A 23,050-nucleotide genomic window follows, 5' to 3' on the forward strand; every position below is an offset into this window, starting at 1 on the left:
CAGAGGGGGCACAGGGTATACCATTTGGTTCAGAATTTTCTTTTCCTTGGTTTTTCCTCCTCTACACGTAGGTGCATCTTATGATCAGGTACGTCTTATAGAGCGAAAAATACAGTAAACCTTACTACCCAGTTCTTCTTTCTGAGATCAGGTGTGTTGTAGATGGAAATGATCCTCTTTTCTGTAGGAACAGGTTGCTAGTACTTTATCCTATTCCATTGATTTGGTAGCAGTAATGTAGATAATGACTAGCATGGTCTATCCAATTTGTCCAAGAAGGTGCTACTCTGTACAGATTATAGTCATTCATAAGGGAAGTCTTCAAAATCCTGAGTGGTGTAAAATGGGTACAAATGGATCAATTTTTATTTGTTGATTTTTTTTAATTCCACCAAAAATTTACAAAGACTAGGGAACACTCAATGAAGTTAAAGGGAAATACTTTTAAAAGCAATAGGAGAAAACGTTTTTTCACTCAAAATCGTTAAGCTCCGGAGCTTATTGCTAGAGGATGTGATAACAGCGGTTAACAGGTTTAAAAAAGGTTTGGACAAATTCTAAGGAAAGATCCTTAGTCTGCTATTGAGAGACATGGGGAAGCTACTGCTTGCCCTGGATCGGTAGCATCGAATGTTGCTACTATTTGGGTTTTTGTCAGGTACTAGGGATCTGGATTGGCCACTGTGGAAACAGGATTCTGAGCTAGATAGACCATTGGTCTGACCCAGTATGGTTATTCTTATGTAACAGTGGTTGGCAATTTGTCACCCCACCAACCACATGTAGACAGTTAAATATGACATGGGATAGTAGCATGGAATGCTGCTACTTGGGGGATTTTTGCCAGGTACTTGTGACTTGGATTGGCCTCTGCAAAGATGGGATACTGGGTTAGATGGACCATTGGTCTGACCCAGTAAGGCTATTCTTATGTTCTTATGACACAGTTTTTGAACAATTGCTTATCAGTATTTACATAGTAACATAATAGGTGACAGCAGATAAAGACCTAATATAATTAGCTAGTGGTACTAATTCTTAAATAAAAGATTTGAGTAAGGGCAATATCTAAAACACCTCTAGAGATGCATGATGTAATCAGCATTCATTATGCTCCTTATTGCTCTATGTTATCACTCTTCCCGATCCTCAGTGGGGCCAGCACATACTCAAATTGTTCTCATAGTATGTGGCTTTATGCTCCAAATCGTCACCAGATCGGTTACACTATTACTTTTTTTGCATATACTTTTAACTTATTTATACTTAAATAAATATGTACTAAAAAGTACTTAGCTGAATGGTCTTGCCTCGTACAGGGATAGATACACCAACATGTTTCACCCATTAAACTTTAGTAGGTTTTTTCAAGGCTACTATTCCCTATCTTGCTTTAAGCCATTCCAACAGACCACATTCTTTCTGAAAAAACCTACTAAAGTTTAATGGGTGAAACATGTTGGTGTATCTATCCATGTACGAGGCGAGACCATTCAGCTAAGTACTTTTTATTATGAAACTTTTTTTATTGGTAAATAGAATAACAACTCACAACCACAGAATACAGAGAAGGATTGTAACATTTCCAATAACAGTCAAAGGAGGGCCACCTCCCCCCCAAAGAGGACTGGACTCTGATGTCCTCTCAGGGAACGAAGAGACCCAAACACCCCCCAACAGGCCCATACCCCCCTCCCCCCAAACCCCTCCTCCCCCCTACCCCAACAGAAAAGAATCCCAGGTCAGACAGGTGGAGCAGAATACAGTTGCAATCCATTCACAATTCGACTACGACTCCACGGCGGCAAACTGTCCAAATAGGGAGACCAAGTGTGAATAAAGTCACTACTCTTACGACGAGAGGAACAAGCCAGCCGGGCCTCCCAGCACATCAGCTCATGTAGTTTGTTTCTCCAATACCAGAAGGAGGGAGGAACATCGGCCAACCAATGGTTCAAGATACACTTCTTCCCTAAAATATAACATTTGCTCAAGAACAACTTTTCAGCAGAAGAAAAAACAGAAAATGCAGGGAAGTGAGCAAACAACATGTGGAAGACAGAAAGAGGAACAGGAACCCGAAGAAGATCCTGCAGGAAGGAGGCCAGAGCCCCCCAAAAACCCTGTATACTCTCACAACTCCAAAAGCCATGAAAATAAGAGTTCACTTCAGTGTTACAGGTGAGACAAAGCTGGGTATCCACACAATCCATATAGAAGGCCCGGCTCTGGGAGGTATAGGCCCGCAACAAGGTCCTGTAATGGCACTCTCGCAGCTCCGCATTAAATACTAAAGCCGGAATCCGGCGTATAGCGTGGAGCAACCAATCCGCCCTAAGCTCCCTCCCCACATCCCTCCGCCAAGCCTCCAAAACCGAAGAAAAATCATGAGGAGGCTCCAGGGCTGCAAGCCTCCTTTGAAAAAAAGAAACTGAAATCTGAGGTTCCGGATCCTCCCCCCCCCCTCCAAAAAAGCTCTAAACTGCATCCCAAAGGATAAATTACATTACATTACATTACAATGAGAGGGAATCTCTAGGAAGCGAGTGCACATAGTGCCGCAGCTGACAATGCGCGTAAGCAAGACCAAGAGAGGGAAGACCCCCATGCTGCAGCTCTCCATCATCCCGCAAAACCTGAAAGAGGAATTCACAGCCCTTAGCCCGCCATCTTCCAAAAACTGAAGGCACCAACCCCGGAGGGAAAGAAAGATTACCGGCCAGGGGCAACAACACACTAACCCGAGAGTCCCGATGCCACATGGGAAGAATCCGCCGCCACACCTCCCAAAGAGGGCGAAACAAGATACTACGTCTACCAGGAGCAGGCACCTCCACCAACCGAGCGTGCAGAAGAGACAAGAGGTGAGCAGGATAGAAATAATCACGCTCAAAGGAAATGTCCGTATATAGAGCGGTACCCAAAGCCCAATCTCGAATATGCCGCAATAGACAAGCCCAGTTATAGAACCTGAGATTCGGCACCCCAAAGCCTCCCCGGTCCCACGAGCCCACCATGAAGCGCCACCGCAACTTAGGCTTCCGGCCTCCCCAACAGATCCGCAAGAGCAAAGAGTAAAAAGTCCGTATGTCCCGCTGCAAAAGACACAAGGGGAGCGTCTGCAGGACGTACAACCATCTAGGAAAGAGCACCAGCCGAAAGAGATGCACTCTTCCCATCAAGGAGAGCGGCAAATCACGCCAAGAAGCCAGAACCGATCCCATAGAAGACAAGAGATGTGTAACGTTCAACCTATAAAGTTCCCGCACATCCATAGAAAGCCGGATTCCCAAATAGCGAAAGGAAGAATCAGCCCATTTCAATGGAAAAGTCCCTCCCCAAGACGCCCGGAGCCCCGCTGAAGAGGCCAACGCCTCAGATTTAGTCAGATTCAATGCAAACCCCGAAAAGTCCCCGAATTCCCGAACACTCTCCAAGAGAGTAGACAAGGAGCGGTGGGGATCAGACAAAAAGACCAAAAGATCATCAGCAAAAGCTGCCACCTTAAAATGAGTGGCACCCAATTGAAGGCCACAGATGTCCACATTAGATTGCAGCTCCCGAATCAACGGATCCAAATAAAGAGCAAAAAGCAAGGGCGATAAAGGGCAGCCCTGGCGGGTACCCCTCCGAATTGGAAAGGGGGCCGAAAGGCCCCCGTTCACCGAGATCTGCGCCGCTGGATCACTATACAGCGCTTGGAGAGCATTGAAAAAGAAAGGGCCAAACCCGTATGCACGAAGCACAGCAAAGAGGAACCCCCACCCCACTCGGTCAAAGGCCTTTTCAGCATCAAATCTAATAAGTAGGGCGGGGGTGCCCTCCACGCCAGCTTTCTCCAAAGCCAACAGAATACGGCGAATGTTTTTGGATACCGGGCGAGCACGTACAAAGCCCACCTGCTGGTCAGACACCAGAGAAGGCAGCACCCGGGCCAAACGATTGGCCAGCACTTTAGCCATCCATTTCGTTTCAAAATTCAACAAGGAAATGGGTCAATAGGATTCCGGCAAAACCGGATCCCGATCCGGCTTGGGAAGAACGATAATCTGCACAAGATTCAAATAACGGGGCAAAAAACCTTTAGCAACGCTCAAATTAAAAATCTCTGACAAAACCGGGGCAATCTCGGAAGCGAGCAACTTATAAAACTCCCTTCGAAAACCATTGGGCCCCGGTGCCTTGCCCAACGGGCACGCATGAATCACACTCTCCACCTCCTCAGCAGTAAGAGGACAGTCCAACATATCCGAGTCACTGATCAATAGGCGGGGCAAATCCAAACTATCCAAATAGACCTTACCATCAAGGAGGTCCAGGTCAGGCGAATCATACAAAGCGGCAAAAAAATCATGCAAAATACGGTTAACATCCTCAGGCTTATGATGGATAACCCCCCTTGAGTCTCAACGCCGCCACACCGGACGCCCCACGATGAGAGCGGGCCAACCGAGCCAACAGCTGGCTAGTCTTATTGGCAAACCGAAATAATTGGAATTTATAGTGATCCCGAGAGCGCATCGCTCCCCGATGCAAAAGCTCATTCAATTCCTGCTGAGCCTCTAAAAGCTGCGTCCGGAGCCCCAAAGAGCCACTACCAGCATATCGTCTCCGCAAAAGCAAAACCTGACGCTCCAGCGCCAATACTGCCCGGTGACGCAGTTTAGTTTCGTGGGCCGCAAACGCCAAGATCTCCCCGCGTAATATGGCCTTCGCCGTTTCCCAATAAAGAATGGGATCGTCTCTATGCTCCAGATTGGTATGTTGAAAATCCCCCCACTTACGCAACAGAAAATCATGAAAACGAGCATTCCGATACAAATGACAAGGGAATACCCACCGGGCGCCACCCCCTCTAGAGGGCCCCCATTGCCAGTCCAGGCTCACCCAAGCGTGATCGGATATCTCAATAGGGCCAAGCACTGCGTCCTGAACCACCGGAAGCAACTCCCTGGACAAGAGAACCAGATCGATCCTAGAAAGTGTACCATGGGCCCTAGAAAGGTGGGAATAATCCCGTTCCACCGGGTGCAAAACTCGCCAAACATCCAACAAATCAAGTGAAGAAGCCAAAAGCTGAGCCTCCGTACAAGTCTTGTGGGCCTCCCTTCCCGCTGAGGAAGAGCGGTCCAGCCGCGGGTCCGGAACCTCATTAAAATCTCCCCCAAGCAACAAAGGGATATCACCAAATTGTAACAAAAGAGAACGCAGCTTCCTAAAAAATTTGGCGGAGGGATTATTAGGAGCGTAAAGGTTGCATAAAAGTAGGGGTTTATTGTTAAGAGTAACCGAAGCGATCAAATAACGGCCCTCAGGATCCTTGAGAACCCTATGAGTCTGCAGCGGAAGGCCCTTACGAAAGAGAATCACAACACCTCCCTTCCCCCCCAGAGCCGGAGCCAAGGAGGCTCGTCTCCGGTTAAGCTGCTGTAAAATTTTAAAGCGTTTAATTGGGGAATGAATATCCCCCACATTCCAGGAAATCAGTTTATGTTCCAGGAAAAACAAGATAGAGAGAACAGAGCAAGTACAATAGAACCCTTTGAGCAGAACCAGAGGAGTGTCCCAGCCACCACCCCCCCAGCCACATCAACCACCAAGAAGCCCTCCTTACCCCCACCGGTCTGAACCTAGGAATACCCCAACCCCTCAAAAACCCACCCCTCCCCCTCCCAGAAAAACCCCACCCTCCCCAACCACCCCGCTTCCCCCCTACCCACCAGCCACACCACAACCCAACCCAATGGTTGCCACTTCCTGAAAGCAAGATACGCCCACCACAGGATCAGCAGGATATCCAGACACCAACCCCCCCCCCGACTCTCAACACCCGACCTAGCCACACACTCCCACCAGCCCACCTAAACCAAATGAACCCCCAATCAACAAACAACCAAAACCACTCACGCACTCCCATCCTTCCACACCAGGAGATATCAAAAGCACCCCAACAACACGGAGCTCGCGCCCCTAAAGAGACCATAGCAAGTCCAACAGAAGTCCAAAGGGAGGCAGAGAAGTTGGTCCACGGAGGCGTCCCCGTAAGCCCCAGACCCAAAGGCCAGAGCTCGAAAGGATCTCCAGCAAGGTCTTCAAATGCTAGGAGGAGGCAGCAGGAAGATGTTCATCTACAAATCTCTGAGCGGCCTCAGGAGATTCAAAATGGTGAGCTGAGCCAGAGAACATCACCCGCAAGCGTGCTGGGTATTGCAAAGAAAAAGGAATATGGTGGCGAACCAGTGCAGAGCAAAGAGAAGAAAACTTGCGACGAGCTTGGGAAACCTCCGCAGAGTAGTCTTGAAAACAGAGGATGGAGATGTTGTTATATTGCAGCTTCTTCCCTTGCCGATAAGCTCGAAGCACCTCCATCTTATGCCGGTAATTCAAAATCCTGCAGATCACCACCCGCGGACGTTCCGCGCCGTCTCTTTGCCGTCCCAAACGATGGGCTCGTTCAATATGCAGGGGACCCAATTTTTGCGGGAAAGCCAGGGACTCCGTCAGCCAGTGCTCCAAGACGTCCCCCAGGTCACTCTCCGCAATAGTCTCCGGCAGGCCGACGAACCGCAAGTTGTTCCGGCGGGACCGGTTTTCAAGGTCCTCCACCTTGGCCTTCAGCGCTGCCAGAGAGGAAGCCTGCACCCCCTGCTCCTGAGTCAGCCGGAGAACCGAGTCCTCCGCGTTGCTGACCCTCTGCTGGGTGTCTCGGACCTCGGAAGTGAGAGCAGCAAAGCGCTGATCCATCGAATCCAATTTATCAAGGATCCGTTGCAGTTTGGCACCGAGCGTGCCCTCCAACGCGGCCTGCACCTCTGCCGACATCTCCGCAATCCAAATTGAGCTGGGGGACTCCGGCGAGGCAGGAGCTGCGGGCGCCGCCATCTTGGTGTCCAGCGGCTTCCCTCGCTCGCGGCTCTTCGCCGGCATCTTAGCAGCCATCCCTCCGCCACCCACAGGAAAAATCGGCTCGAGGTCTGATCCCACAGCCCGGGGGAGCAGTGTCCGGGTAAATGTGCCGATTAGTAGGAAAAGCTGTGGCGGGCGTATCGGAGCTGCAAAGCACCCAACCTCACAGCCCCATGCTTCCGCCGGAAGTCTCCTAAGTACTTTTTAGTACATATTTATTTAAGCATAAATAAAAGTATATACAAAAAAAGTTATAGTGTAACCGATACGGTGACGATTTGGAGCATAAAGCCACATACTATGAGAACAATTTGAGTACTTGGTGGCTCTGCTGAGGATCGGGAAGATTGATAACATAAAGTAATAAGGAGCATAATGAATGCTGATTACATCACGCATCTCTAGAGGTAGTTAGCAGATAAAGACCTGCATGGTCCATCCAGTCTGCCCATAAGAAACTCATGATACAATATAACACACACATTCTTGATCTCTCCTTGCCATTTACCAAGTTAATTAGTTATTTATATACCACCTATCAATGAAGGTATTACATTCAGGTATTCAAATAGTTTTTTCCCTATCTGTTCAGGTGGGCTCACAATCTACTTAACTTACTGGGAGCAATGGAGGATTAGGTGACTTGCCCAAGGCACAGACTGTATTTATTTTAGTAAAAAGACCAAGTATAAATATAAGTACAATAAATGAGGTAAACTCAAAATCAGCAAATTGAAACTAATAGGACTACCATGAAACGATTTTGAAAAATACTTAACAGCAAATAAAAGAGATATAATACAATGACAGAATAATTAATTATTGTGAAACACGGTAACGGGACAACAATACGGAGCAGACAATCGCGTGCAGTACATCAGTGCGCCAGACTTAAACTTAATTTTAAAGTGCTCCGAGAAGGGGTATGGGGGGAACCCCCACACTTAAGTTAGTACTGTTGCCGCTGTCATTGGGGGGGGTGGAGAAGAACCCCCCATTACAGAGGAAATTGATGTTTTTCCCTAAAAAAAGGGAAAAACGCCTCTTTCCTCTATAATGGGAGGTCCCCCCAACATCCCTACCCAACGGCAGCGCAAACAATACTAACTTAACTGCGGGGGTTCCCTCCCCAAACCACCACTTGGAGCATTTTAAATTTAAGTTTAAGTCCGGTGCACTGATGTCCTGCGTGCAATTGTCTGCTCCGTATTGTCGGCGCTCAATTGTCCTGCGCGTTTTCGACTATGAACCGTGAAACACCTAATAAATATACATCAAAACATTCATAAATTTATTATCCCGTCCTCCCCAACGAGCTCAGAACAAGTTATAGATCAATATATATATAAAAATAGTCAAGACGCATTATACTAAAATAACATATTCAGAGTGACTAGATCCTTACATATTTAATATACATTTGTTTGGAAGGGATAGACTGAGAGTCTTTCAGACTGGAGGAGGTAGTGGAGTGTTTGATGTCCTGTATTTAACAATGCTGAGGAGCAGGTGGAGCTGGTGAACCTTGAAAGAGACCTAGGTGTGTTGGTGGATACAACAATGAAAGCATCGGCACAATGTGCGGCAGCCTCAAAGAAAGCAAACAGAATGTTGGGTATCATCAAAAAGGGTATCACGACCAGGACGAAGGAAGTCATCATGCCGCTGTATCGTGCAATGGTACGCCCGCATCTGGAGTACTGCGTCTAGTACTGGTCGCCGTACCTCAAAAAGGACATGGCGATACTTGAGGGAGTCCAGAGAAGAGCGACTAAATTGGTAAGAGGTATGGAAAACTTTTCATACGCTGACAGGTTGGAAAAGCTGGGGCTATTCTTCCTGGAAAAGCGGAGACTTAGAGGAGATATGATAGAAACCTTCAAAATCCTGAAAGGCATAGAGAAGGTAGACAGGGACAGATTCTTCAGACTTTGGGGAACCACAAGTACAAGGGGACACTTGGAGAAATTGAAAGGGGATAGGTTTAGAACAAATACTAGGAGTTCTTTACTCAGAGGGTGGTGGACACATGGAACGCACTCCCGGAGATTGTGATAGGGCAGAGCACGCTACGGGGGTTCAAGGAAGGTTTAGATAAATTCCTGAAGGATAAGGGGATTGAGGGGTACAGATAGAAGTAGAGATAGGTTATAGGAAAAGTCAGGGATCACCTAATAGGTCATGGACCTGATGGGCCGCCGCGGGTGCGGACTACTGGGCACGATGGACCTCTGGTCTGACCCAGTGGAGGCAACTTCTTATGTTCTTATATGGTTGTTAGGCAAGGGAATTAGGTAAAGAGGTAGGATTTTATTGTCTTCCTAAAGATCAGAAGTCCTCTGCGGGATCTGATATGTAGAGGCAGTTGATTCCAGTAGCTTGGCAAGAAATGGGAGTAAGAACAGCGTCTGATACTCTGGAGTTGGAGGGAATAAACGGGGAGATGTGTTTCTTCCTGGGAGCAGAGTAACCTGTTAGCTGAAACGTAGTCGGATGCCATGTTGTGTAAGGATTTGTATGCTAGTACCAAGCCCTTAAAGATGCAGCACTTGGTTATAGGTAGCCAGTGGGCTGATAGGGCTTGGGAGACAGGATTGTGGGCATTAAGGTTCTTTAGCAGTCTAATTGTTGTGTTTTGTACATGTTGGAGACATTGTAGATTTCTAGCTGTCAGTCCATTGAGTAGCTGGGCAAAGTCAGGTTCAAAGAAGTAGTTTCTTATTTTGCAGAGTTGTCGAAGATAGTAAAATGAAGATGAGACCATTTGAGAGATGTGGTTGGAAAGAGATAGGTTTGAATCAAGAAGTATCCCTAGGATGTGTACTTGGTTCTTTATGGTTATGGTGGTAGATTCCCAGAGAAGAGAGGGCCAGGTGTAGGTACAGTGTTCTTTGCGGATCCAAAGGAATTCTGTTTTGGAAGTGTGTGCTGTAGTTTGTTGATAGACATCCAGTTTTTGATTTCCAAGAGGCAGTTAAGGAGTTTCGTGATATGGGAGTCCTGGTGTTTTCCCAGCGGAAGTTATAGTTGGATGTTATCTGCAAAAGAGTGAATCCGGATTTGGTGTTTATGGGCTATATCTAGGATGGGTTTAATATAGAGATTGAATAGTAGAGGGGATAGTAGAGCCCCCCTCAGGTACACTGTATTTGATTGGCTTTGGTTTTGATAGGCTTTGGTTTTGGTTTTGATTGGCTTTGGTTTTGGTTAAGTAGTACGCTTTGGAATCTTAAGAAGTGAACCACCGTAGTGCAACGTCTTGGACACCAATTTGGAGAGTTGTGTAATAAGGGTGGGTTTGTTTTTAAATTGATTAAAATGATTGCTACTTAGGAGGTATGGTAAGCAGGGATCTAGGATTGAGCCAGAAGGGTGAATGAGACTTTCATATGACAACCTCACCAAAGTGAGTTAGGTTTCCAGTTATATGTTTTAAGTATCCTATTTGGAATGTGAAGATTAGGTGTTGGTTGTGCGGAGTCAAGATGAGATTTATATTTTTTCTATGTTGTCAGCAAAGAAGTTGGACAATGTTTTGCTGCCAAAGTCAGTGTTAAGACTTTGGTTGTCTCCTTGTGATGTAGTGAACATCCTTTTTGTTAGTGTAAAAAGGTTTTTAGATCTATTGGAGGTCTTTAGAAGTTGTTAGGAGTAAAATGCATTTTTCTTTAGCAACTCTCCAGACCAGTATAGCTGAAAGAGTAATCTTACAGATTGGTATATATTTGATCATGACCAGCAGGTGGAGACTGAAACAAAACTTTGGAACTGTACACAATAAGTTACTCCCCCTTATTCCCTCAATCTTCTTTCAGTCTCCAGGAGGTGTGAGTGAGTTGTACCCATCTCCCTTGGTAGGGCTGTTGGAATTTGTTTAGGGATTCTTGTCACTATTTTTGTGCCGGATTGAGCTTTGGGGGGGACCCTGTTTGGGGATCTATCCAACCTCGGGGATGCCAAATCTAGCAGGTTGCATACTGGGTCCCTCCCCCCCGTTCTTCCACCTCTCCCACGGAGATTGTTTTTTTAATTTCAGTCTTAGTAGTTTGCCGGTCCACGAAATAATTCTTTTATTTCCGCTGGTCCATAGGTTTAAAAAAGGTTGAAGAACATTGAGCTAGCGTATGGTGCAATGAGCACTTTAGAAGGGAAAAAGTGCTCATTGTGTTCCAGAGTGGTAGAGTAGCTTCGTCAGCAGCAGATGCTGGCAGCCAGAGCTTCCCCAGCCGCCCACGGAGGGATTTCCTCAGCCGCCGACGGTAAGGGTAAAAAAGGATTCCCTTACCACTGAAGCGGCTGAGGATTCCCTATCAGCTGTTGCCGGCTTGCCTGCTTTAGTAGCTGGAACAGTTCAGGCTTCCCAGCCACTACATGCTCTGGAGGGGTTATTTTTAGCAAGAACTTCGCCATTTTTGGCGGCAAAGCCCTCCATTTTCTCTGCAGCTTCAGGTGACCTTCCTCCTGTTTTGTAAAAAGATGGGCAGGTTTCTGATGGGTCCCCTGCTGTGGCAGGGAGTACCATGGGACCGTTGGGGTTTTTTTCCCCCAGATTTATTTTTTGCTTTGTGCAGAGCTTATTTTCAGGCGGCCAGGAGGTCTGCGGTGTGCTCGGGTGGGGGGGGGTTTCCTCCACAACCCCTGCGGCTTTGCCCCCTCTACTCCTTTACCACCGCTCCCTCCTCCTCCTCTCTCGTCCAAGCACCCGCAGACTTGTGGTCTGAGGAGCATCTGGACCTGTTTACGGACCTGGACCCTTGGGGAGACCTCCAGGATCCTCTCGAGGGGACGGCCGCTGGTAGCGGGGCCTCGGCTTTTCCGACTATCATATCTTATTATATTCTTTTTCTTGATGATCTTATCCGGATATGACAGATCCCTTTCCCGATGAGATCAAGAAAAAGAATATAATAAGATAAGTTTTAACCAGTTTTTATAATGGTTAAGTTATTGACATTAAGCACTTTAATAAGTTTGAGATATAATGAAGCACTTAAAAAAAAACAAAAAATTGTGAAACATATTGAGTAGGGGCTAGTGAAGAAGCCATAGCCAGTGATAAGAATTTTGGCAACCAAGCAAACACAAAAAATTGTGTGGTGACCAAATGGCATATCTGAAGCCCTGATAGTTTGACTAAAGCAATTTATTAAGAAGAGAGAGCGGCATTGAGAGATATAGTTGTGGTATTATGAATGGTTTACCAATGCCAGAGTATTGACTGAGATTATAACTTGTGAAGCTTTATATAACCTTGGCATTTTGATACTAACAACATGACCAAGACGCAAAGGAAACATGAGTCTCCATTCTAACCAGAACCAATCTGGTATATTATCAATGGGCTCTGGGAGGATCCATTACATACCTTGACGCAAAATATAGGCCTGCTGATACCTATAAAATTTGGAAAATTTACCCTACCCTCCACAATTGGCCTTTGCAAAGACACTAAAGCAATTCTAGGAATTTTACCCAGCCAAATAAAGTTGGTTAGAACCCTATTTACTTTTTTATAAAAAGACCCCTGAAAGAAAATTGGTATCATACCCATTTGGTAACAAACTACAGGTAAGATCATCATTTTAACAATTTGTACTCTCCCCCACCAAGATAAATGTAGAGGATTCCATTGCTTACACATTTCTGTTACCTTCTGTAATAAATTTTTTTTCATTAATTCTCATTGTGTCATCCACTGTTTTTGCAATCCAAATTCCTAAGTATTTTAAACCAATTTCCTTCCAAATAAAAGAAAATGGATCAAATAAACCTTTTGTACAATGTACATTTAGTGGAAGAACTTCTGATTTATTCCAATTTATCTTATAACCGGAAAATTTTCCAAATTTCTCAATTAACTCAAGCAAACATGGAATGGTTGTTTCTGGATTCCTCAAATAAAGTAAGATATCATCCGCATATGCCGATACTTTATATTTTCTATCTGAACGCGGAATACCCTGTATCTCCTTCACCTGTTGAATAGCTAATAACAAGGGTTCCAAAGCAATATCAAAAAGCAAAGGAGATAAGGGACAACCTTGTCTAACCCCCCTCTGCAAATTAAAACATTCTGAAAACGTATTATTAATATATAATCTAGCAGCAGGGTATAAATCCTGAACCTATACCAACCCAATCCATTGCCTGATACACGAAGGTCCATTCCACTCGTTCATAGGCCTTCTCTGCATCCAAGGAAACAGAAAAAGCCATATCTTTCATGGATTTTGTCAAATATAGCATATGAAATACCAATCTAGTATTATGAGAGGAATGTCTTTGAGCAACGAATCCTGTTTGATGCATACCTATGATGAAGGGGAGAGCTTTAGCCAATCGTAAAGCTAATGTCTTAGCTAAAAGTTTTCCATCTACATTGATTAAAGAAATAGACCTATAATTTGAAACCGAAGTGGGATCTTTATTTGGCTTAGGCAAAACTATGGTTAAAAATTCTGCTATAGTGCCTGTAATACAACCCCTAATTAGTTGAGACTGATATAAATTTAATAAATAAGGCAATAGGGTGTGTTGAAAAGATTTATAAAACTCTACCGTGTAACCATCTCTAAGGGAGACGGATCCAACTCTAAGGGACTTCAAAGCTGTTCCTAATTCTTTTAATGATATTAGCCCCTCTAAACTTCTTTTTATATGTTCAGGAATTTTAGGACCCTCTAATAATTTCAAAAACTCTAAACCATCTTTTTCTTTATCTAAATAAGTCTCAGAAGAATAAAGAGATCTATAAAATTTTAAAAACTGTTTTAAAATAGATTCATTTTGAATATGCATATCACCAAGTTCATCTTTAATGGCAATTATTTTTGTTTTCCTTTTTTTTGCTTTTAAATAATTTGCCAATATTCTTCCCGACTTATTTGAGTTTACATAATATAAAGCTTGCTGAGAAAATAAATCTTTCCTAATCAATTTAGCTGAAATCTCATGAAATTTTCCTTTAACTTTTAAAAGTTCCTGTTGCGTAGAATATTCCCATTTTTCTATTAATTTTGATTCCAAAATTTTAATTTCTTTCTCTAATTCAGAAAACTGCTTTTTAACCTGTTTCTTAAGATGAGCCGAGTAAGAAATAAATTGACCTCTCATAGTCGCCTTAAAAGCATCCCATAAGATTTCCATAGAGATTTCATCTGTGGCATTAAGTTTAAAGTAATCCTTTATTTTAACTAAAAAAATTTCACAAAAATTGGTTCAGCAAGCAATGTATTATCAAATCTCCATACAGTCTTAATCATATCCTGTTCATCAACTTTAAGATCGATCGACACTCCACCACGATCTGACAAAATGATTGGATCTATGGCAGCCTGTGTAACTTGATGTACTAATTGATTTGAAACAAAAATGTAATCTATTCTAGAAAAAGATTTATGAACATGAGAACAGAAAGAAAAGTCCCGACCATCAAAATGAAGTACACGCCAAATATCTTTCAAGTCACAAGAAAGTCAACCAGAAAGGAGCTTGACTCGGTTAACAGTAATTAAAAAATATTGAAAAACGTAACAATCGGAAAATATTAATATGACTGGTTTCCGAAATGTTTGGCAAATAAAATAGTTTTTAAGAGGTCACGTGATGTCATGAGCGTGTGAGGACGTCTCCTTGCTCGCTCCGGGGCTGCCCTGCAGAGTTTGTGCTGATTGTTGACATTTAACCCACCTTTTTAGCGGGCTCACCGCCGATTGGGACTCTTCACGTGCATGGACAGATATATCACCCGGTCCCGGGATCTCATGCAGGCAAAACCGGCGCGTAAGGAGCGAGAGCGGGCGTGGCCTGGTGATCTCAAAATGGCGACGAGCCCCGCGGCGGCGGTCTCGCACTTAACTGAGACCGCGCTGAGCGACATCAAAGACACCCTCGCCCAGGTACTGGAACCTAAACTAGAAGTGCTAACGGCACTAATTACTAACATTGAGACGTTGTTAGCGGCGGCGGCGTGCACGACTGAACTAGAACAACGAGTCTCCACGTTGGAGGATGCAAGCACGACCCAGGGTGCTGATATAACTGCATTACAAGCGCAGGTTCGAGCTCAAGCTGACAAGTTGGATGATTTGGAAAACCGTTCTCGTCGCTCGAACCTGCGCTTGATGGGCGTCCCGGAAACGATAACAGACCGTTTATTGCTGGAGGTGCTGGAGCGTTGGCTACGAGAGGAATTGCCGCTCCCTTCTTCTATTGGGGCCCTTGCGCATAGAACGGGCACATCGTTTGGGCCCTCGCCCTGGCCTGGAAACACGACCACGGGTGGTCATTTTAAAACTCTTAAATTTCAGGCATAAAGTGGAGATCTTACAACAATATAGAGTTAAGAAGGATGCTTTGAAATATAATGGCTCATTGATTCGCATTAGCCAGGATTTTTCTATGGCTCTGCAGGAGAGGAGGAGGCCCTTTTACCCTCTTTGTGCGCAACTATCTGAGCTCAAGCAAAGATTTCAATTCAACTACCCAGCTCTACTGCGGATCCAACGTAATGGAGTTTGGAAATCCTTTCAATCTCCTGAAGCGGCGGCTGACTTTATCCAGCTTCTTGGTAAACCCAATCCGGGAGAGGACTGATTAAGCAGACTTTACCTATTTTATGAGGCTTGATCCTGACACCTGTATATTGTTGTTTTCTATTTACAGGGGGAAAATGTCTTATGGGCTCTTAGGGGCTTGATATTTTCGTGGGTCAGGGTGGCCCTGGACGAGGCGTCTTAAGTGACCTTTTTGCTCCCACATGTGGGGGAATTTTGGGGCTGTTTGGGGGAATTGGGGGGAGGGGGGTGGCAGCAGTGGCATTATTGGGGCAGTATGTGTTTTTCTTTAGGGGTTGTCTGGGGTTCATCTTTTTGAGGTTGGTTACATGTTTGTATGGAGTATGTATGTGGGGTCTTGGGGTGAGGCTGGGCGCCCTGGGACATTGTTTACTGGAGAGTTTAATTGCTGTGATGTGAATGGTAGGGGTCCCTATGGGTGACCGGAAGTTACTTATACTCTCCTGGAATGTATCGGGAATTACATCCCCTGCAAAACGCACAAAAATCTTGTCCCAATTGAAACATCATTCGGCTGATATAGCTTGCTTACAGGAGACTAGACTTACGGATTTAGAACACCAGAAATTGCGACAAGGTTGGGTTGGGGATTTACATTTCGCTTCTTCCCCGGGAAGGAGGGCGGGGGTGGCCATCTTAATCCGTAAGGGTCTGCAGTGTTCGGTCCAGGTTCTGAGGCGTGACCCACAGGGCCGCTATCTCTTGGTGAAGGTGGACGGACCGGGGGGGGGGCCCTTTAGGTTATTAGTGGGTTATGGCCCTAATGGCTATCAGCATTCATTTTTTCAAAACTTGGTTAATATCTGCTTACAGGACTCGGATTGTCCCCTGATTCTAGTGGGTGATTTGAATCAAGTATTGGATTCGGGCATGGACCGTTCTGGGGGATCGGGGGTGGCGTCAGTGAAACAAACTAAGGGTATTCCCTATCTTTGTCGAGCCCTGGGGCTGGTGGATCCTTGGAGGTTACTTCACCCCACTGAGAGAGATTACACGCACCAGTCTAGAGCTCATGGCTCTTTCTCCAGAATTGATTATACGTTAGTATCTGAGACGATATTTGCTTGGGTCTCGAAGGCGACCATAGGCCCTCTTGAGGTATCGGACCATCATATGATCTGGTTAGATGTTGCAGTGGGGGGTCCTGTAAGCCCGGGGACGGGATGGAGATTTCCCGCGTATCTGCATGAGGACGTACATTTTCAGGAATTTTTATTGAATAAATGGGATGCTTATTGTTCTTTTAATGCACAACATACAGATCAACCTATACTATTTTGGGATACAGCAAAAGCAGTGTTACGCGGGGATATTATTGCTTATATTGCCTCTAGGACCAGACGCATAGCGCATCATATAGTACAACTTGAGCGTCAATCGATGCAGTTAAAACGTGATTTGTTGAACTCCCCATCAGTGGCTGCTAATGACATGTATAAAACGGTTTTGGCCAAGTTAAATTCCCTTATACATGAACGTACAAAAAAATTGCTATTTTTTAGGAAGTTTCGATTTTACAAATTTGGTAATAAGGCGGGGAAATTGTTAGCGTCTGTAACTAAGAGCTGGACGGGATCTAGATATATTCCTATGATACGAGAGAATTCGGGAAAGATATTGACTTCTGCGGTGGATATTGCGGAATGTTTTAAAAATTATTTTGAGGCTTTTTACGCTTCACCGGGTCCTTATATGGGTCCTGATGTGTGTGACTATTTAGAGGATGCGGGGATGCCCAGATTATCGACAGCCCAGGTATCCCGTTTAGATAGGCCTTTGCAATTACAAGAGGTGTTACAGGCGATACAGAACTTGAAGTCCTGTACAGCCCCGGGGCCGGATGGTTATTCTCCGGAGTTTTTTAAGATCTTATCTTCCGTCATAGGGGGGCCCCTCCTGGATTACTATACGGCAGTTCAGACCCGCAGTGCATTCCCCCGCTATGCGAATGATGCCCTGATTACCTTGATTCCGAAACCATCTAAATCGCCCACTGACATCGAATCTTATCGGCCGATATCCTTACTGAATGTGGATATAAAAATTTTGGCTCGTGTGTTGGCGGACAGGCTAGCGCCCTTGTTGCCCACCATTATTGTGCCCGAGCAGGTAGGCTTTGTTCGGACGCGGCATTCTGTACTTAATGTTCGAAGAGTGTTGATGGCATTTTCCCGGGCACAGCAGACTCAATATCCTGGTTTATTAGTTTGGTTGGACGCGGCAAAAGCTTTTGACAAGGTTCATTGGCATTATTTGTTTCAGGTATTACAGCATATAGGGCTTCCAGATAGTTATTTGGCTTTGATTCGTACACTTTACTCGGGACCCACTGCCTCGGTATTGGTTAATGGGGTGAGATCTCCCTCTTTTCCTGTGGGCAGGGGAACGTGACAGGGATGCCCGCTATCCCCCTTACTTTTTCTGTTGTATTTGGACCCATTGTTACGCACCCTTCAGAGAGATGATGAGATTGTGGGATTGCCGGAAGGTTCTTCTCAGTTGCGGGTACTGGCATTTGCGGACGATCTTTTACTAACTTTGGGTAACCCTCACCGGTCCCTGTCCCGAGCCTTGGACCTTCTAGACGAGTTCCATCTATACTCGGGCTTAGTTCTTAATAAGCAGAAATCTTTGGCACTACCGACTTCGTATGAGGTACGTCAGAATTGGTTGGGGGATTTTCCTTTACAGTGGGCCTCCTCTCACTTGCTTTATTTAGGGGTGGTTATCCCTCAGAATCTGGGCCGGCTCTACACTGCAAATGTTTTACCTTTACTCCACCGTACAGCGACTGCTCTTTCTAATTGGCGGAGATTCCCCCTGTCCCTTTCTGGTCGCATTGCCCTTTATAATATGATGATACTACCTCAATGGCTTTATATACTGCAAATGCTTCCTATAATGTTGACTCACACTCATTTATCTCAACATAATTCACATCTTTCTGCATATTTATGGCAGGGGAAGCGGGCTAGGATTTCTTTATTTAAGTTGCAGTTACCACGTACGCAAGGGGGGTTGGGTCTTTTGAGTGTTTCTAGATTTAATCTTGCATGTCAGTTACGACATATACACGATTGGTTTTGTGATACTAATTGTTTTTCTTTACCTGAGATTGAATGTTTTCATTTTAGACCATACCATTTTAGCTACTTATTACATACTCTCCATTTGCCGGACTTGCCTCTGCTTCACTCACATCCCCTTTTACCTGCCATGCGCAGGGCTTGGAAATTGCTGTGTAAGATGTTGAAGATCTCATCCAGGGTAACGCCATACTTACCCATTGCTGGTAATGGAGAATTCTTACCTGGCTTGGACTCTGGGCCCTTTCGCCGTTGGATTTCAGTGGGGCTTCAATACATTTCACAAGCGGTACTTCACACGGGATTTCCTGTTCCCTTTGCTGAACTACAAGCACAGTTTCATCTCACCGCTGCAGATTGGTTTGCGTACAGGCAACTTCAGCATTACTTGCGGATCTTGACTCCGGTGGTGCTGAGAGAGGATGTTCAAACTAGACTACAAGAAGTTCTTGGACTTACAGCACAGGAACCCATACCGTTGAAAATCTATCATGGGTTGTTACAAAACCTTTTGGGAGAAGTAGACTTTTCTACTTTGGCCCGGAAATGGTCGGTCGACCTACAGGTGCATATCTCTGAAGATATGATCCGTAAAGGAATTCGCCTGGGGAATGCTTTGCGTTTATCGTTGGTGGAGAAGGAGCGTAATTATAAGTTTCTCCTGCGAGCCTTTTATCCACCTAAGAGAGCTCATGTGATGAGGATTAGTACGGACCATGGATGTGGCAAATGTAAGCAACCTATGGCATCTTTTGGACATATGTTTTGGACTTGCCCACTGGTGTCCGCCTTTTGGTTACAACTGGTGTCTGCTGTGGCTCAGATTTGGGGTTGTTCCTGGAGATTGCATCCAAGCTTTCTCATCACTTTACAGATTCGTTTTCATCCACCCAGACCAGGCTGTGCAGCCTTCCTCAAGAGAACCATATTACTGGGTAGGAAATGTGTTCTGTTGCAGTGGCTCTCATCTCAACCTCCTTCTATCCAGCAGTGGAGAGCATTGATGTTGCAGCAAATGTTGCTGGAACGTAAGGACATAGTGGACATGTCTGCTAAGGCAGGTCGATTATTTCGTCAATGTTGGTATTCTTTTAGTTTGACCTTTACTTCTTTTGTTCACAGACAACTCTGGGATACTTGATTTACTCACTGTCCATATATTGCTTGTGTTTCTCATTGGGAATATGTTACCGCTGCTGCTGCTGCCCGGGAGGGGTGGGTGGGGGGGATGGGGGGATAGGGGTTTGTAGTGGTATTGTGAAAACAGTTACGACTTTCTGTATGTTGTGTGTTTTTCTTCACTGGTTTAATAAACATGATTTATACATAAAATAGTTTTTAAAGATTTATGAAAAAGTTGAAAAGGACCAGGACCCCTTAAAATAAGAGGAAGTTTGTTCCATAGTTGAGAAAATTTCAAAATCAAGGATTGACTGAAATTCTTGACTCCTTTGATTGCTTTCACTGAAGGAAGGGAGAGTTTGAATTGTTGGATGCCTCTTGCATTGGATAATCTATAAAGGGACAAGAGAGATGAAGATACCATATGAAAAATTTAAAAGTAATACATGCACATTTAAAGTGAATCCTGACCTACAGGCTAATGATCTCTTCGCCTATTACCAGATCCGTCACTATGTTCAGTCCCTCCCAGTGGCTGCCTTTACTGAAGTCTGCAGGGAGGCGCTTTCGGAACTCTTCAGCCTTTCAGCCCAACAGAGGATTCCTCTACGATTTCATATTGTGGGGATCCGGGATTGCCAACCAAGTACGAATCTGGATATATTAGCGACAGCGTGGGCTGAGGACTTGCATTGCCAGTTGACTGCTCAACAGTTACAACGGGTCCTGAAGAACATTCAGAAGGTGTCACCCAATATTACTCACTGGGAAATTCAATTGAAAATTGTTCTTAGCCTTTACATTCCACCGGAACGTGCAGCCCGGATGGGGATTACTGCGTCGCATTCTTGCCCGAAATGCAATCAGGCTCACGCATCTTTGAGTCACATGTTTTGGGCCTGCCCTGCAATCCAACAGTTTTGGAGACATCTTGGCCTATATACCATATCGCTTTGGGGAAGGCAATGGCTTCCGCAAACGAGGGCGTTATTTGGATTTTATAATATAGCCTCGCCCAAACCCAGGGGAATGTCAGCATTTATCTCCAGAGCCCTTTTGATGGGGAAAAAAGCCATCCTCACCTACTGGCTCTCCCGTGATCCCCCGTCATATGCACAATGGAGATCCCTAATGATAGTGCACGCAACACTGGAGAGACGCATGGTGGGAGACGACTCTTGGCCCGGGTCGCAAATTTTGTCAGGTGTGGGAGCACTTCTGGCAGGACTTAACACCATGTGCTCACAGTACATAAGAACATAAGAAATGCCTCTGCTGGGTCAGACCCGAGGTCCATCATGCCCAGCAGTCCGCTCATGCGGTGGCCCAACAGGTCCAGGACCTGTGTAGTAATCTTCTATCTATACCCCTCTATCCCCATTTCCAGTAGGAATTTATCCAATCCTTTCTTGAACCCCAGTACCGTACTCTGCCCTATTACGTCCTCTGGAAGCGCATTCCAGGTGTCCACCACACGTTGGGTAAAGAAGAACTTCCTAGCATTTGTTTTGAATCTGTCTCCTATCAGCTTTTCCGAATGCCCTCTTGTTCTTTTGTTATTAGAAAGTTTGAAGAATCTGTCCCTCTTTACTCTCTCTATGCCCTTCATGATCTTATAAGTCTCTATCATATCTCCTCTAAGTCTCCTCTTCTCCAGGGAAAAGAGACCCAGCTTCTCCAATCTTTCAGAATATGACAGGTTTTCCATACGTTTTATCAGACGTGTCGCTCTCCTCTGAACCCTCTCGACTAACGCCATATACTTCTTAAGGTACGGCGACCAATATTGGACGCAGTACTCCAAATGCGGGCGCACCATCGCCCGATACAACGGCAGGATAACCTCTTTCGTTCTGGCTGTAATACCCTTTTTGATTATACCAAGCAATCTATTCGCTCTCTTAGCGGCCGCTGCACACTGTGCCGACGGCTTCATTGTCATGTCTACCATTACCCCCAAGTCCCTTTCCTGGGTACTCTTATTCAATAACATCCCTCCCGTTGTATAGTTGTACCTCGAGTTTCTGCTCCCCACATGTAATACTTTACATTTCTCAATGTTGAACTTCATCTGCCATTTCGCCGCCCATTCTTCTAGTTTGTTCAAGTCTCTTTGCAATTCTTCGCAGTCCTCTGTAGTTCGAGCTCCATTAAATAGTTTGGTGTCGTCCACAAATTTTATTATCTCGCACTTCGTCCCTGTTTCTAGATCATTTATGAAGATATTAAATAGCAGCGGCCCGAGCACCGAGCCCTGCGGGACACCACTCGTGACCCTCCTCCAGTTGGAGTAGTGACCCTTCACTCCTACCCTTTGTTTTCTACCCTCCAACCAGTTTCTGATCCATCTATGTGCGTCTCCTTCCACCCCATGGTTCTTCAGTTTCCGGAGTAGACGTTCATGGGGCACCTTGTCAAAGGCTTTTTGGAAATCTAGATATATGATGTCTATGGGGTCTCCTTTGTCCATCCGTTTGTTGATCCCTTCGAAGAAGTGCAATAAGTTTGTTAGGCACGATCTTCCCTTGCAGAAACCATGCTGGCTGGTTATCAGAAGTTCATGTTTTTCAAAATGTTGATCGATGTTTTCTTTTATCAGTGCTTCTGCCATTTTCCCCGGAACCGAAGTCAGGCTCACCGGCCTGTAGTTTCCCGGGTCACCTCTTGATCCCTTTTTAAAGATGGGCGTAACGTTGGCTATCTTCCAATCTTCCGGGATCTCGCCTGTTTTCAGGGATAAGTTGCAAATTTGCTGCAGTAGTTCCGCTATCTCCTCCTTTAATTCCTTCAGAACCCTAGGATGTATGCCATCCGGACCCGGGGATTTGTCAGTTTTTAGTTTTTCTATCTGCCTACGAACATCCTCAAGGCTCACTTCTATGAATGTTAATTTTTCTGCCTGACTTCCGTTGAAGAATTGCTCAGGTTCCGGTATGTTGGACGTGTTTTCGTTTGTAAATACAGACGAGAAGAACATGTTAAGCCTTTCTGCCACTACCTTCTCCTCCTTCACCACTCCCTTCCTGTCTCCGTCGTCCAGCGGTCCCACTTCCTCTCTAGCTGGCTGCTTCCCTTTAACATATCTGAAGAATGGTTTGAAATTTCTTGCTTCCCTGGCTAGCCTCTCTTCATACTCTCTTTTGGCTTTCCGAACCTCACGGTGACATTCTTTTTGATGCTTCTTGTGCTCTTTCCAGTTCCCCTCAGTTTTGTCCTTTTTCCATTTCTTGAATGAATTTTTCTTATTGCCTTTCGCTTCCTTCACTGTTTTGGTTATCCACGCCGGGTCTTTTGTTCGATTCTTTTTGCACCCCTTCCTGAATCTGGGGATATACAGATTTTGCACCTCGCTCACCATGT

General features: G+C 45.2%; 1 protein-coding gene across 5 annotated transcripts in view; it reads left to right on the forward strand.

Moving 5' to 3' along the window:
* LOC117361664 overlaps positions 1 to 23,050 on the forward strand; it is a 162,762-nt gene that overhangs the window by 108,905 nt on the left and 30,807 nt on the right. The window lies entirely within an intron of this gene.

This window comes from Geotrypetes seraphini, chromosome 5, assembly GCF_902459505.1.
Source record: "Geotrypetes seraphini chromosome 5, aGeoSer1.1, whole genome shotgun sequence".
In the NCBI taxonomy this organism is placed as follows: Eukaryota; Metazoa; Chordata; class Amphibia; order Gymnophiona; family Dermophiidae; genus Geotrypetes; species Geotrypetes seraphini.